This window comes from Salvelinus sp. IW2-2015, linkage group LG8 (assembly GCF_002910315.2).
Source record: "Salvelinus sp. IW2-2015 linkage group LG8, ASM291031v2, whole genome shotgun sequence".
NCBI classification, from domain to species: Eukaryota; Metazoa; Chordata; class Actinopteri; order Salmoniformes; family Salmonidae; genus Salvelinus; species Salvelinus sp. IW2-2015.
The window spans coordinates 10,724,224-10,737,368 of NC_036848.1; the positions used below are offsets into that span (position 1 = coordinate 10,724,224).

The 13,145-nt window shown below is 43.1% G+C and overlaps 1 pseudogene; it reads right to left on the reverse strand.

The window, feature by feature from the left end:
• Window positions 1-9,968: 9,968 nt before the first annotated feature.
• LOC111967122 (protocadherin gamma-A5-like) lies at window positions 9,969-12,532 on the reverse strand (annotated as a pseudogene).
• Window positions 12,533-13,145: the final 613 nt, after the last annotated feature.

Below are 13,145 nucleotides of genomic sequence, written 5' to 3' on the forward strand. Positions count from 1 at the left end.
CGTACCCTTGGATGACCCAGTCAGGAACTCCAGTCGTCTACTTTATATCATTAACTCTGAAAACTCGGGTTTACATGCGGTTCGTCCTTGATATGAACAAATTAAACAGTGTTACAGTCGTGGTTAAGCGCAAGATGGAGCATCTCCTCCACTAACTAGCCAATGTGACTTCACCATTTCATACAAATCAGAACACAACGCGCCTCAGTTCTGTACCAGTCCAGAACTAGCACTCTGTGGCTGAAATGGCCTCGTTCAGCAGACGTGGGCTATCTTCACTAAAGTTGCTGGCTGTTATTGGACTCTGCAAAATGCCTGCTTCGTATAAACTGCAGGAAAGCGACAGACAGGGCTCTGTTTAAGTGTTACGAATGAGAAAAAGAACGTATACCCAAGTAATATAAAGAGCCGGTAAACAAAGCTCACTGTATATATGGGACAAACCGGGCACCCCTCTCGTTCCCAGCTTACGAGATTCTAGCGTTTTGATTCCAGTCCGAGTCCCGCGCGCTGACAGTAAATATGGACATTCCAGGAGAGTTATTCTCTGTGACGTAAGCAGAGTATACGCGCTGGTGAAACAATGGGGCGTTGTCATTTACGTCAGATATTCTAAGGTGTAATGTCCTGGTGCTAGAGAGTGGAGGCGAACCAGAATCTGTCGCTGTTATGGTTATGTTGTATYCTGGTGTCGTTTCTCGGTCAAAAGTTAAATCAGTGATCAAATTGTAATAATTTGTCATAGATAATTTGATCTTAAATGGGAGGTTCGTATCTATAGAGCATGTAACCTGACCATTCCTCTCAGAATCGACGTCTTTAACATTGATTATCGCAATGGTTGTTCCCAGAGGAGAATCTTCAGACACAGGGCTGGAGAAAGACATGACGTTTATAACAGGTGCGTTGTCATTTATGTCAACTATTTCTATGACAACTTTACCGAGGTCTGTYAAACCTCCTTGGTCTTTAGCCTCAACTCTAATTTCATATTTCTTGTCTTTTTCAAAATCTATTTGTCCAGCTACAGATATTTTGCCAGTTGTCCTGTCAATTTGAAATATATCTGCTAAGTTCCCCTTTAAATTAGAAAACGAATAAGTAACTAACCCATTCGATCCACTGTCTGCRTCGCTGGCATTTAAGGTTGTGATATAGGTCCCTTTCTGTGCGTTTTCCATTACAGTAGCCMTGTACACYGACTGGTTAAACACAGGCGCATTGTCATTRRCATCTARGACAGYGATSTCTATRTTTACTGTGCCAGATCTCTGCGGATTTCCACCGTCTACAGCGATTAGCTTTAAAGAGAGACGAGGATGCTCTTCTCTATCTAACGGTTTCTGTAAAATCATTTCGGCAAACCTTCTACCATCAGTATTCGCATGCTGTTTCAGAATAAAATTGTCATTCGGGGTTAAAACATAATTCTGTAGACCGTTAACTCCTACATCATGATCCTCAGCACTCTCCAATACAAAACGAGATCCTAGAGTGGCGGATTCACTGATTTCAAATTTGATGTGATTATTCGGAAAAATAGGGGCATGATCATTTACATCCAAAATTTCCACAGTAACACGATGTAGCTCCATTGGCGTTTCCAGTATGATTTCGAAGCTGAAGCTACACGGTGTGATATCACCACAAATCTGTTCTCGGTCTATTCTCTGACTCACGACTAGAATCCCTTTGTCTGTCTTCAGCTCTGTGTACTGAATGCTTCCTCCTTCACGATACCGGGCCCGGCCGTTCGAGCCTGTTTCAATCTAACCCAGTTGACTACGTGTACGATAAGAGAGCCTCTCCTCATCCCTCCGGAATGAGAATACCGATGGCTCACTGAGCAACATGACTGAAATACAGGAGGGAAAAACGACTAACATTTGCCACGAGCAGCAGTCACACAACCCATTAACCGCATCTAGGCTATGTAGGTTGAAGGAATCCTTCCAATACCATAGCCAACGGATAATACATTAGACACGAATATTCCTTATACCGCATCCACAGAAACGATGATCAAATAGAAGAGAGATTGTTGACTTTTTATTTTAATCCAGCCTATTTCAAAAGTCCTCTCCGTGTATCTATAGATCAGAGCAAATGTCTCTCTGTCGCGCCCCGCCTCGAATGAAGCGCAGTCTCTCCCTCTCCTCAAGTAAAGCGCAGTGATAGGGGAGGGGACTCTACTGACTGACAACATTGGACAGAAATTATTTCGTTGATCAACAGCGGCCCTTAGAGTCCAAAACCCCAGATAACATGAACAATTTAGAACTGTGTAGAAATGATGAAATACTTTACAGCACTACTTGTTTTACAAATAGGTAGTTAAACACCGTGCTAGGTGCAACATATTTGAATACAACTTTCATGTAGTACAATACTTTGACCAGCGGGGAAAATAGTATGATTTGATACTGAAACATGTCACCCAAAAAAACATTCCGTGCAACAAAAACATTCCCATGGGTCCTCTCTTTAAGTCATTACTAAACAATACAGTGAGATAACCGAGTCATTTTCTTGCGATCAACACCGATCCAACTGATTCTACGGGCACACTACAGCAAGGTAAATGTTGATCAAGCAGGACAAGGGATAGCACACCGTGTGAGAGAGCGGAGCAACCCCCTCCTCACCACCACAGAAGTGGCGCTGTCCACCTCGAGTGATGCTGAAATGAACTTACCACATGCAGTCTTACTGAGTACAATGTAACCTTTTACAAACTCAAACAGCGTGCATACTATAAAAGCCAAGACTAACCAAAAATGATTTAAGCTTATAATGTTGACCAAAGAGATATGGCATTACGTAACCTAAAGACAGGAGAGCACAATAGCTGATCAGGTTAAAAAGGAAACATTGGAGAGATGAATTACGACACAAGGTACTATATTATTTAAACTCACCTCTAGTGGAGAGTCTGTTTCATCCAGGATGTTATTTTCACTCTGCATCCGCTGCATCGTCCCTGTAGAACTGGGGTCCATTATCAGTACGTTCTGACTACAGGGTCTGACGAACTTACATGCATTTCAGTTGGCATGAGGACAGTAGGCTCCGTATATTTCTTACTTGTGCAAGCCTGCGGGTTTATCCACCGTCTCTACAGCGATTAGCTTTAACGAGACGAGGATGCTCCCTCTATCTAACGTTTCTGCAGACCATCTCTGCATATTTACTACCGTCCGGATCGCATGTTGTTTCAGAAAAATGATCATTGTAAAAATATAATTGACCTGAAGGCGTAGGCGCCACATCGTCCACTGCACTCTAGCAGATAATCGGCGAAACCAAACATAGCCGATTCACTGATTCAAATGATACATTTTTATGGAAAAGCAGAGCATAGACATTCTACATCAATACTTCTACAAGTCACGCGATGAAGCTCCATGATTTCTAAGAATCATTTTCTGACACGAAGCTACACGTTGTGACTGGCTACAAAGCTCACTCTCGGCTATCTCACCACACGACTAGAATCCCTTGTCTGCTCTCCAGCTTCTGTGACTGAATGCTTCTCCTCACGAATACGGCCCGGCCCGCTCGGAAGCCTTTCGATCAACCCATGTCTTGAGGCTACTTACACAAAAAGAACCTTCTCCTCATCTCACTCCGAAAGAATACAGTATTGCCACTGACAACATGACAGAAGACAGAGAAAAAATAATATCCTCACACCGCAGTCATCTAAACGCACAAACACTTTATTACTTTAGTTTCTAGTATTAAATTCATTCATATGATAGTAGTACATATACGTCATAGGAGAGGACCAGTAAATCCAAGATACACACAAATCCAACACAAGTATTCTGATAACCAGATCCCGAAACCGGCGATAGGAGAAGATAAACGAGGATATTATCTTAATCCAGCTATTTAACCGTTCTATTGTAATTTGTAATCATGTACCAGAGCAAGTGTTCCTCGTTCCGCGCCCCACTCGTATGACACGCAGAGTCCTCGTCCCCCTCTGAAAACCAGTGATAGGGGAGGGGGACCCACGATGACAACACTGACAAAAATAATCACTGATCAACATGCGCCATTAGAGTCCACTACAAACACAAGATTAAATTGAACATAAATCGGTTCAGAAAAAACTTCAAATACTTTAACAGCCATAGACTTCTTGCAAATTGTATATTCATTCAAAGTGCACATATGATATTCTAACATAATTGCACCCGTTGCATTTCACTAGAAGATAGACCCAGGAGAAACTATAGTAATCATAAGCAGAAAAAAACATCCCTATTCCTCTCAGTGCCTGAGCAAGGATCTGCGCTAAAACATGGTCATGTCGTCACGCCAGCCAAACCACTGACTGAAAGATACACACATAAAGCCTTTCTGCAAGAGTGAGATTCGCATTCCTCACTCCGTGGCTCCAACAAGTCTGGACTCTATAAGACAGACTAGCAATACACAGCAATGTCAACAAGGATGACTCTTTGGTGAGAGAGCGGAGACATACGCTCTGGTCTGCGTGACTGACAGAATGCGCTAGTCCAAAAAAGAAGTGCTTAAGTTGCATTTGCGGGCCGCAACCGATACGATGGCAGGCGGGCATCGTCACGTAACATTCTAAGTAAACATTCTCAAACTCAGCAGGCATAGGCCTACATGGAATTATCAAGCTTAGAATAACGAAAAATAAGAATATGACTTGGCCATATAAAGTAACTCCGTAGATACAGTAAAGCACATTTAAGATGATCTCCATCAAGATAGATGGTAGTATATCGAACCTCCTAACTCACCTCTATGGGAGTCTGTCAGCCAGGATTCTGTTCACTTCTGCATACGCTGCATCAGCCAGTGAACGTGTGGTCCCATACAGAACGTCCTGACGACAGGGATCTCACGAACTACTAGCACACCTTGCGGAGTCAGCGTGCCTGACACACCTCGTAATGTGTACACGTGCTGTAGGAGTTCCTGTCCCCAAAAAGTGTCTCGTAGCGCGGTGGATAAATACGGAATTAACGGAGATTGGAATTGATAGGACGCGAACTGTCTCCAACTGTATATTCAGTGATATAATTAACCACAAACAGTGATGAACAGCAAAATGAAACTACGCCAAGCCAAGACAACGTAAAAATTCAGGTTGCATTACTCCTGTCGTGCGTAAAGTCATGAACCCGAGAGACTTCAGGGAAGCTGTCCCCACGCTAGCGTTAACAATGAACTGTAGCTGAACGAGAGGGCTGCCCGTGTCCCCCACTACAACAGTGAGCTCTTGTTCACCGCACTTATCAGTTACCTTGGCGTATGTTCTTATTTCTCCATTCGTAAGCCCACTTCAAACGCGCACCTGTTCGTCGCTTTCTGACAGTTTATACAGAGCCAGGCATTCGTCCAGAGTCCACATCAACACCACAACTTTAGGACAAGATACCACACTCTTCTGAACAGGTGAGCCACCATTCCAACACCAAGAGCTCTAGATCTGGATGGTACAGAAACTGAGGCGCGGTTTCGTCTCTGATCTGTATGAAATGGTGACACGTCACAGGTGCTAGAAGGGGAGACCTCCATCTTGCCGAGCCCATTACCCACGACTGTAAAACTTTAATTTTGTTCATAATCAAAAGGAACGAAACCGCATGTCAAAACTCCAGTTTCATAGTATAGATAATCAATAATAAGAGAGACATGGATTCCACTGACCTCGAGTACAAGAAGGTACGAATTCTAGCGTGTTGATTCCCAGTACCGAGTTCCGCGCCGACAGTAATATATGACATTCCAGAGATGAACTTCTACTGTACGTAAGCAGATATAACCGCTGGTTTGAAACCAATGGTGTCGTTGACATTTACGTCAGATTTAAGGTGTAATATCCTGGTCTAGAGAGTGAGCGAACCAAATCGTCATGTTAGGTTATTCTGTAGCTTCTGTTGTCTTCTCGGTCAAAATTAAAATCATAAAATGATAATAATGTTCAATTAGATAATTTGAATCTTAAATGGGGTTCGTATCATTAAGCATGTAACCTGACCATTCTCCAGAGGATCCGAACTGTCTTTAAATGATTATCGCACATGTTGTCCCAGAGAATCTCAAACCAGGCTGAAAAGAAAGACATGACGTGTATAACAGGTACGTTGTCATTCTATGTCAACATTTTCGTATACACATTTACCAGGTCTGTTAGAACCTCCTTGTTCTTTAGCCTAAACCTAATTCATATTCATCTTGATCTCTATTCAAAATCTAAGTTTTCCAGTATTCAGATATTGCCAATAGTCCTGCTAATTAAAATTATATGCTAAAGTCCCCTTTAAATTAAGAATACGAATCATAACTACCATCGATATCCAGCTGTTGACATGCTGAGTCATTTAGCTTGTGATGATATAGTTCCCCTTTCTTGGCGTTTCCATTACAGTAGCCCTGTACACGACTGTAAACACTAGCGCATGTCGTCTGAACTAACGGACATGATGTCTATATAACTGTGGCCAGATCTCTAGGATTCCACCGTCTACAGCGATTAGCTTTAAAGAGAACGAGATGCTCTTCTCTATCTAAACGGTTATCTGTAAAATCATTCGGCACAACCTCTCTACCATCAGTCTATTTCGCATGTTGTCCAGAAAAACAATGTCATTTCGGGTTAAAATACATAATTCATGTAAGACCGTAACTCTCTACATCATGGATCCTCAGAACTCTCCAATTACAAAACGAGATTTCCTAGAGTGAGCGATATCACTGATTTCAAATTTGACGTGGATTATCGGAAAAAATAGGGCAGCATCATTTTACACTCCAATAAATTCCACAGTAACACATGTAGCTCCATTGCGTTTCCCAGTATGATCGAAGCTGAAAGGCTACACGGTTGACCTATCACCAACAAATCTGTTCTCGTCTATCTGACACACGGACTAGAATCCTTTGTCTGTCTTCACCTGATGTAACTGATGCTTCTCCTTCACGATACGGGCCCGGCCCGCTCGAGCCTTTTTCACATCTAACCCCAGTCTGACTACGGTGTACGGATAAGGAAAACCATCTTCTCACCCTCCGGAATGAATAGCGATTTGCCATGACAACAGACTTGCAAATTACAGGAGGAAAATCAGTACTTGCCACCGCCAGTCCACAGCACAACGCCATGTTAGGCATTCCCACCAGAGAGCTGCTAGTCTGGACTGGGTACAGAACCTGAGGCGCGTTGTCGTTCTGATCTTGGATGAAGATGGTGACAGTCACATTGCTACTGAGTGGAGGGGAGCCTCCATCCTGCGCTTTAACAACCACTGTAAGCTGTTTGATTTGTTCATAATCAAAGGAACGAACCGCATGTAAAACTCCAGTTTCAGAGTTAATAGATATATAAGTAGAGACTGCAGTTCCACTGACCTGCGTGTCATCCAAGAGGTACGAGATTCTAGCGTTTTGATTCCAGTCAGAGTCCCGCGCGCTGACAGTAAATATGGACATTCCAGGAGAGTTATTCTCTGTGACGTAAGCATAGTATACGCGCTGATGAAACAATGGGGCGTTGTCATTTACGTCAGAGATTCTAAKGTGTAATGTCCTGGTGCTAGAGAGTGGAGGCGAACCAGAATCTGTCGCTGTTATGGTTATGTTGTATTCCGGTGTCGTTTCTCTGTCTAAAKCTACGTCTGAGATCAAATTATAATAACTACTTAACGACGACTGAATTTTAAATGGAAGGTTAGTATTTATAGAGCATGTAATCTGTCCGTTTCTCTCTGAATCAGCATCTTTAACATTTATAATAGCAATAGTGGTGCCAGGAGGAGCATCTTCAGACACAGGGCTGGAGAAGGACATGACGTTTATAACTGGTGCGTTGTCATTCACGTCTAGAACCTCAATAACAACTTTACTGGAGTCTGTTAAACCACCCTGATCCTTTGCTTCTACCCTGATCTCATATTTATTATCTTTCTCATAATCTATCTGACCGGAAACAGAAATGGTCCCAGTCGCCATATCAATGTGAAATATGTCAACTGTATTCCCTTTCAATTTCGACAAATAGTAAGATATATGTCCATTTGATCCACTGTCTGCATCGCTGGCATTTACGGTTGTGATATAAGTGCCTTTTGGAGCGTCTTCCATCACAGTAGCCCTGTAAAGTGACTGGTTAAACACAGGCGCGTTGTCATTGACATCTAAGACAGTGATCTCTATATTTACTGTGCCAGATCTCTGCGGGTTTTCCACGTCTACAGCGATTAGCTTTAAGAGAGGACGAGGATGCTCCTCTCTATCTAACGAGTTTCTGGAGGACCATCTCTGCATATTTACTACCGTCCGGCATTCGCATGTTGTTTCAGATAAGAAGGATCATTTGGTGGTTAAAAATATATTCTGAAGGGCTGCGTTGGCCTACCTCGGGGATCCACTGCACTCGCTCTGGAGCAGAAATCGCGCACCAACATTAGCCGATTCACTGATTTCAAATAAGTATATTTTGTATTGGAAGCAAGAGCATGGTCAGTTTACATCCGAATACTTCTACAGTCACGCGAGGAGCTCCATTGGATTTTCTAGAATCATTTCGAAGCTGACTACAGCGGCGTCACGTCGGCCACACGCTCTCTCTGGTCTTGTCTCTCACTCACGACTAATCCCTTGTCTGTCTTCCGTCTGATACTGAAGGCTTTCGCCGTCAGCGATACGAGCCCGGCCGCTTCGGCAAGCCTTTCAGATCTCCAGGTCATTGGCTCACGTACGATAGAGAACCTTTCTTCATCTCCTCCGGAATGGAATAGCGGATTTGGCCACTGACAACATGACTGAAATACAGGAGTAAAATAAATACTTGCCACCGCAGTCCACAACACAAATGCCATTTTATGCATTTAGGCTGAAGGAATCCTTCCAATGCCATAGCCAACAATGAAGAAATCCAATACAAATATTCCGTATAATGGATCCTCAGATACCGCCAACAAACAGAAGAGTAATATTCAACGTAATTTTTCAATACAGCCTATTTTCGTGTCCCTTTTGTTTATCGGTAACATGTATGGATCAGAGCGATGGTGTCTCTGTCTCGCCCCGCCTCGTATGAAGCGCAGTCTCCCCCTCGCCTCTGTTTGAGCGCAGTGATAGGGGAGGGGACTCTACTGACTGACAACACTGGACAGAAATGATTTCACTGATCAACAGCGGCCCTCAGAGTCCAACATATTCACATCAAAAACCTTTCGGAAATAATTTAACACAGTACAGGATGATTTCCTTTCCAAACTGATCCATATACAAACCACTAGCTAAACACTTCACTTTCTGCAATCTAAATAAATTAACGTTCATAACTACAATTAAATGACAATTTTATAGCCTACTAAAGAATACCACTATCCCATCAAACTCAGACTGGATCGTGTATAACAATTACTCCATGGGATAGTCTTCCAAACCATGCCTCAACATTACAAACCAATACCTATGCATGTTGAAAGTAATATGCTCAGTAAAGGCTAAAACTTATAGCGACATTTGGTCAATAGACAGCGGTAAGAACCAGGGATAAAACACAGTGTGAGAGAGCGAAGCAGCCCTCTGCTCCTATAAAGACAGAAGTGTCGCTGTCCACACAGGTTGGTGCTGAAGCAACATTGCAGCACTACAGAGTTACAAATAAATCACAAGCACTAACGCTCAGTTCGAAATAGGCTACATTTCTAAAAACACAGCACACATACAACACGAAACTAAAACATTTTATAGGTTACTAAAACAATACTTAATCATTGATTTACTGCTATAAAATAGAGAAGAGAGAGAACCCAACTTCTGAGATACCGATCAAAAAGAGTAAGGAACCAGGGTAAAACAGTTGAGAAAAAGTTATACAAACAAACATATTGTAAATATGTACTCCAAGAAAATGAGCTACGTTATTTAAACTCCAATAAACTCACCTCAAGTGGGGAGTCTGGTTCATCCAGGATGTTATTTTCGCTCTGCATCCGCTGCATCGTCCCTGTAGAACTGGGGTCCATTATCAGTACGTTCTGACTACCAGGGTCTGACGAACTTACAGTCACTCTTTCTGGAGTCAGTCGTCCTGCACACCTCGTAATTGTACACGTGCTGTAGAGTTCCTGTCCCCAAAGTGTCTGCGTAACGCGGTGGATAATACGGAATAACCGGGAGATTGGAATGATAAGGACGCGAGACTGTCTCCATCTGTATATTTTTCACTGATATAATAACCACTAAACATGTGATGAACAGAAATGAAACTACAGCAAAGCCAAGACTAAGTAAAAAGTCAGGTTGTCATTGTACTCCTTGTCGTGCGTAAGTCAGTGAACTCCGAGAGCACTTCAGGAAGCTGTCCGCCACCGCCACGTTAACATTGACTGTAGCTGAACGAGAGGGCTGCCCGTTGTCCTCCACTACAACAGTTAGCCTTTGTTTCACAGCATCTTTATCAGTGACTTGGCGTATAGTTCTTATTTCTCCATTCTGTAAGCCCACTTCAAACAGCGCCCTGTCTGTCGCTTTCTGCAGTTTATACGAGAGCCAGGCATTCTGTCCAGAGTCCACATCAACAGCCACCATTTAGTGACAAGATAGCCCACATCTGCTGAACGAGGCACCATTTCACCACCAGAGAGCTGCTAGTCTGGACTGGGTACAGAACCTGAGGCGCGTTGTCGTTCTGGTCAAGGATGCTGATTTTGACTGTGGCATTGCTGCTGAGAGGCGGGGAGCCTCCATCTTGAGCTTAATATAAATCTCAAGCGATTTAGTTTGCTCATAATCGAAGGAGCGCACCGCTTGGATGGCACCTGTCTCTGCATTAACAGAGATGTAGGAGGATATCGGATTCCCATTAAATTGAGAATCTATGAGCACGTAGGACATGCGTGCGTTCTGACCCCAATCTGAGTCGTGAGCCTTCACAGAAAACACTGACACCGCCGGAACGTTGTTTTCCATCACAGTGGCAGAGTATAAGCTCTGCTCAAAAACGGGCGCATTGTCATTAACGTCTGAGATTCGCAGTGTGATGGTTTTGCTGGCCGAGAGGGGCTGGGTACCCTCATCTACAGCGGTGAATGTAATGTTATATTCGGCATTACGCTCTCTGTCCAAAACACCATCTGTCACAAGGGTGTAATAGCTCTTTAAAGACGACTGGATGGCAAACGGGATCTTAGTATTTATCGAACAATCTACCTTTCCGTTTTTATCAGAATCTATGTCTTTGACATTTATTATAGCCACGGTAGTGCCACTAATCGCATCCTCGGATACTGGACTCGAGAATGACGTCAGTGTAATCAAGGGGACATTGTCGTTCACATCAATAACGTCAATTATTACTTTTGTGGAAGCACTTTGTCCTCCTTGGTCTTTGGCTTGTACGCCAAGTTCGTAGTGTTTATTTTTTTCATAATCAATTGGTCCACTGACTGTTATGTCGCCTGTATTTTCATGCAATGCAAAAAGCTCAGCAAAATTATTAGACATGCGCGTAAAATAATAAGTAACTTGACCATATAAGCCTTCGTCTCGGTCTGTTGCGCGGATGGTTGTCACTAATGTTCCTTTAGGTGCATTTTCTGTTACTGTTGCCTTGAAATTAGGTTGTGTAAAAACAGGGACATTATCATTGGCATCAAGTACTGATATTTGTATTTTAAGTGTCCCAGATCTCTGCGGTTCACCGCCATCCACAGCTGTCAATGTCAGAGGCAGGTTGTCATTTTTCTCTCGGTCTAAAGGCGCATACAGATACATCTCCACATATTTACTGCCGTCGGAACCAGTCTGGATTTTAATGTTGAAATTATCGGTAGGGTGCAATGTGTAGCCTTGAAGCGCGTTGATACCAACGTCGGTATCTGTCGCACTCTCCTGCAATATCGGTGTCCCCGGTAGAGCAGACTCAGAGATATCTAATTTGATTTCCTTTTCGTTAAAAAAGGGGGCATTATCGTTAACATCTAGTATTTCCACCACAATGCTAAGCAGCTGCATAGGATTCATCATAATCATCTCGAAGCTCAAGCTGCAGGGCGATGTCTGCCCGCAAAGCTGCTCCCTGTCTATCCTCTCTCCTACGACCAGTGTCCCTTTGTCTACATCCAACCTGATATACTCGCTGCCATCGCCGCTAACAATGCGAGCGCCACCCGATTTCATTCGTTTAGCGTTAATTCCTAAATCCTCCGCCACATTTCCAACAAACGAGCCCTTTCTCATCTCCTCAGGGATAGAATAACGAATCTGCCCGTGAATAATCTGGACGAGGAAAACAAGAATAAAGGCCTGTACTTGCCGTTTAAGCGAGCCTCCATTTCTGGCAGAACCCGTGGCCTCAAACCAAATCATCGAATTCCACATGGTAAAATGTCAAATAAGACCAGACAAGCTATATCCAAATTCGATTAAACACAACTGGTCACTGTTGAAACTCTAAGCTAGAATCAATCAATGTAAAAGCTCATGTCGACAAAAAAAGGATAGTGAAAAAAAGAGCGCATTCGTGCTGAGCCCTCACTCTCTGACATCCTGAGGGAATATGGGAGGTACTGAGGAGGGTACAGCAGTGTTCACATCGGTTCATATGATTTTAAGACCAACAGCGGCCCTCTGAGTCCACTATAAGAATAGCTAGCAGGTAGTCAGTCAATGTAAAGACCTGAGAAACGCATGCATATTCTCTCAAAGTTATGAATCAGAAACCGACTTTCAAATGTTATTTAAAAAAAAAAAAAAAAAAGGTTATTTGCATGAGGAGAAAGAACACAAAGGGATAGATGATGTAAAAAGCATACATCACTTCTCGAATGTTCCTACAAACCGGGGGCACAAAATGCCAGATGACACCCTTACCAAAGGAAGTTTTATGACATTTCAAAATTCACTGATGTTTTCCTAGGACAAAATTGGACATATTGAGATGTATTCCAACGCAATTTGCTATAATTTAAACTAGTTTAACTCACCTCTAGTGGGGAGGCTGGTTCATCCAGGATGTTCTTTTCGTTCTGCATTCGCTGCATCGTCCCTGTAGAACTGGGGTCCATTATCAGTACGTTCTGACTACAGGGTCTGGCGAACTGACAGTCACTCTTTCTGGAGTCAGTCGTCCTGCACACCTCGTAATTGTA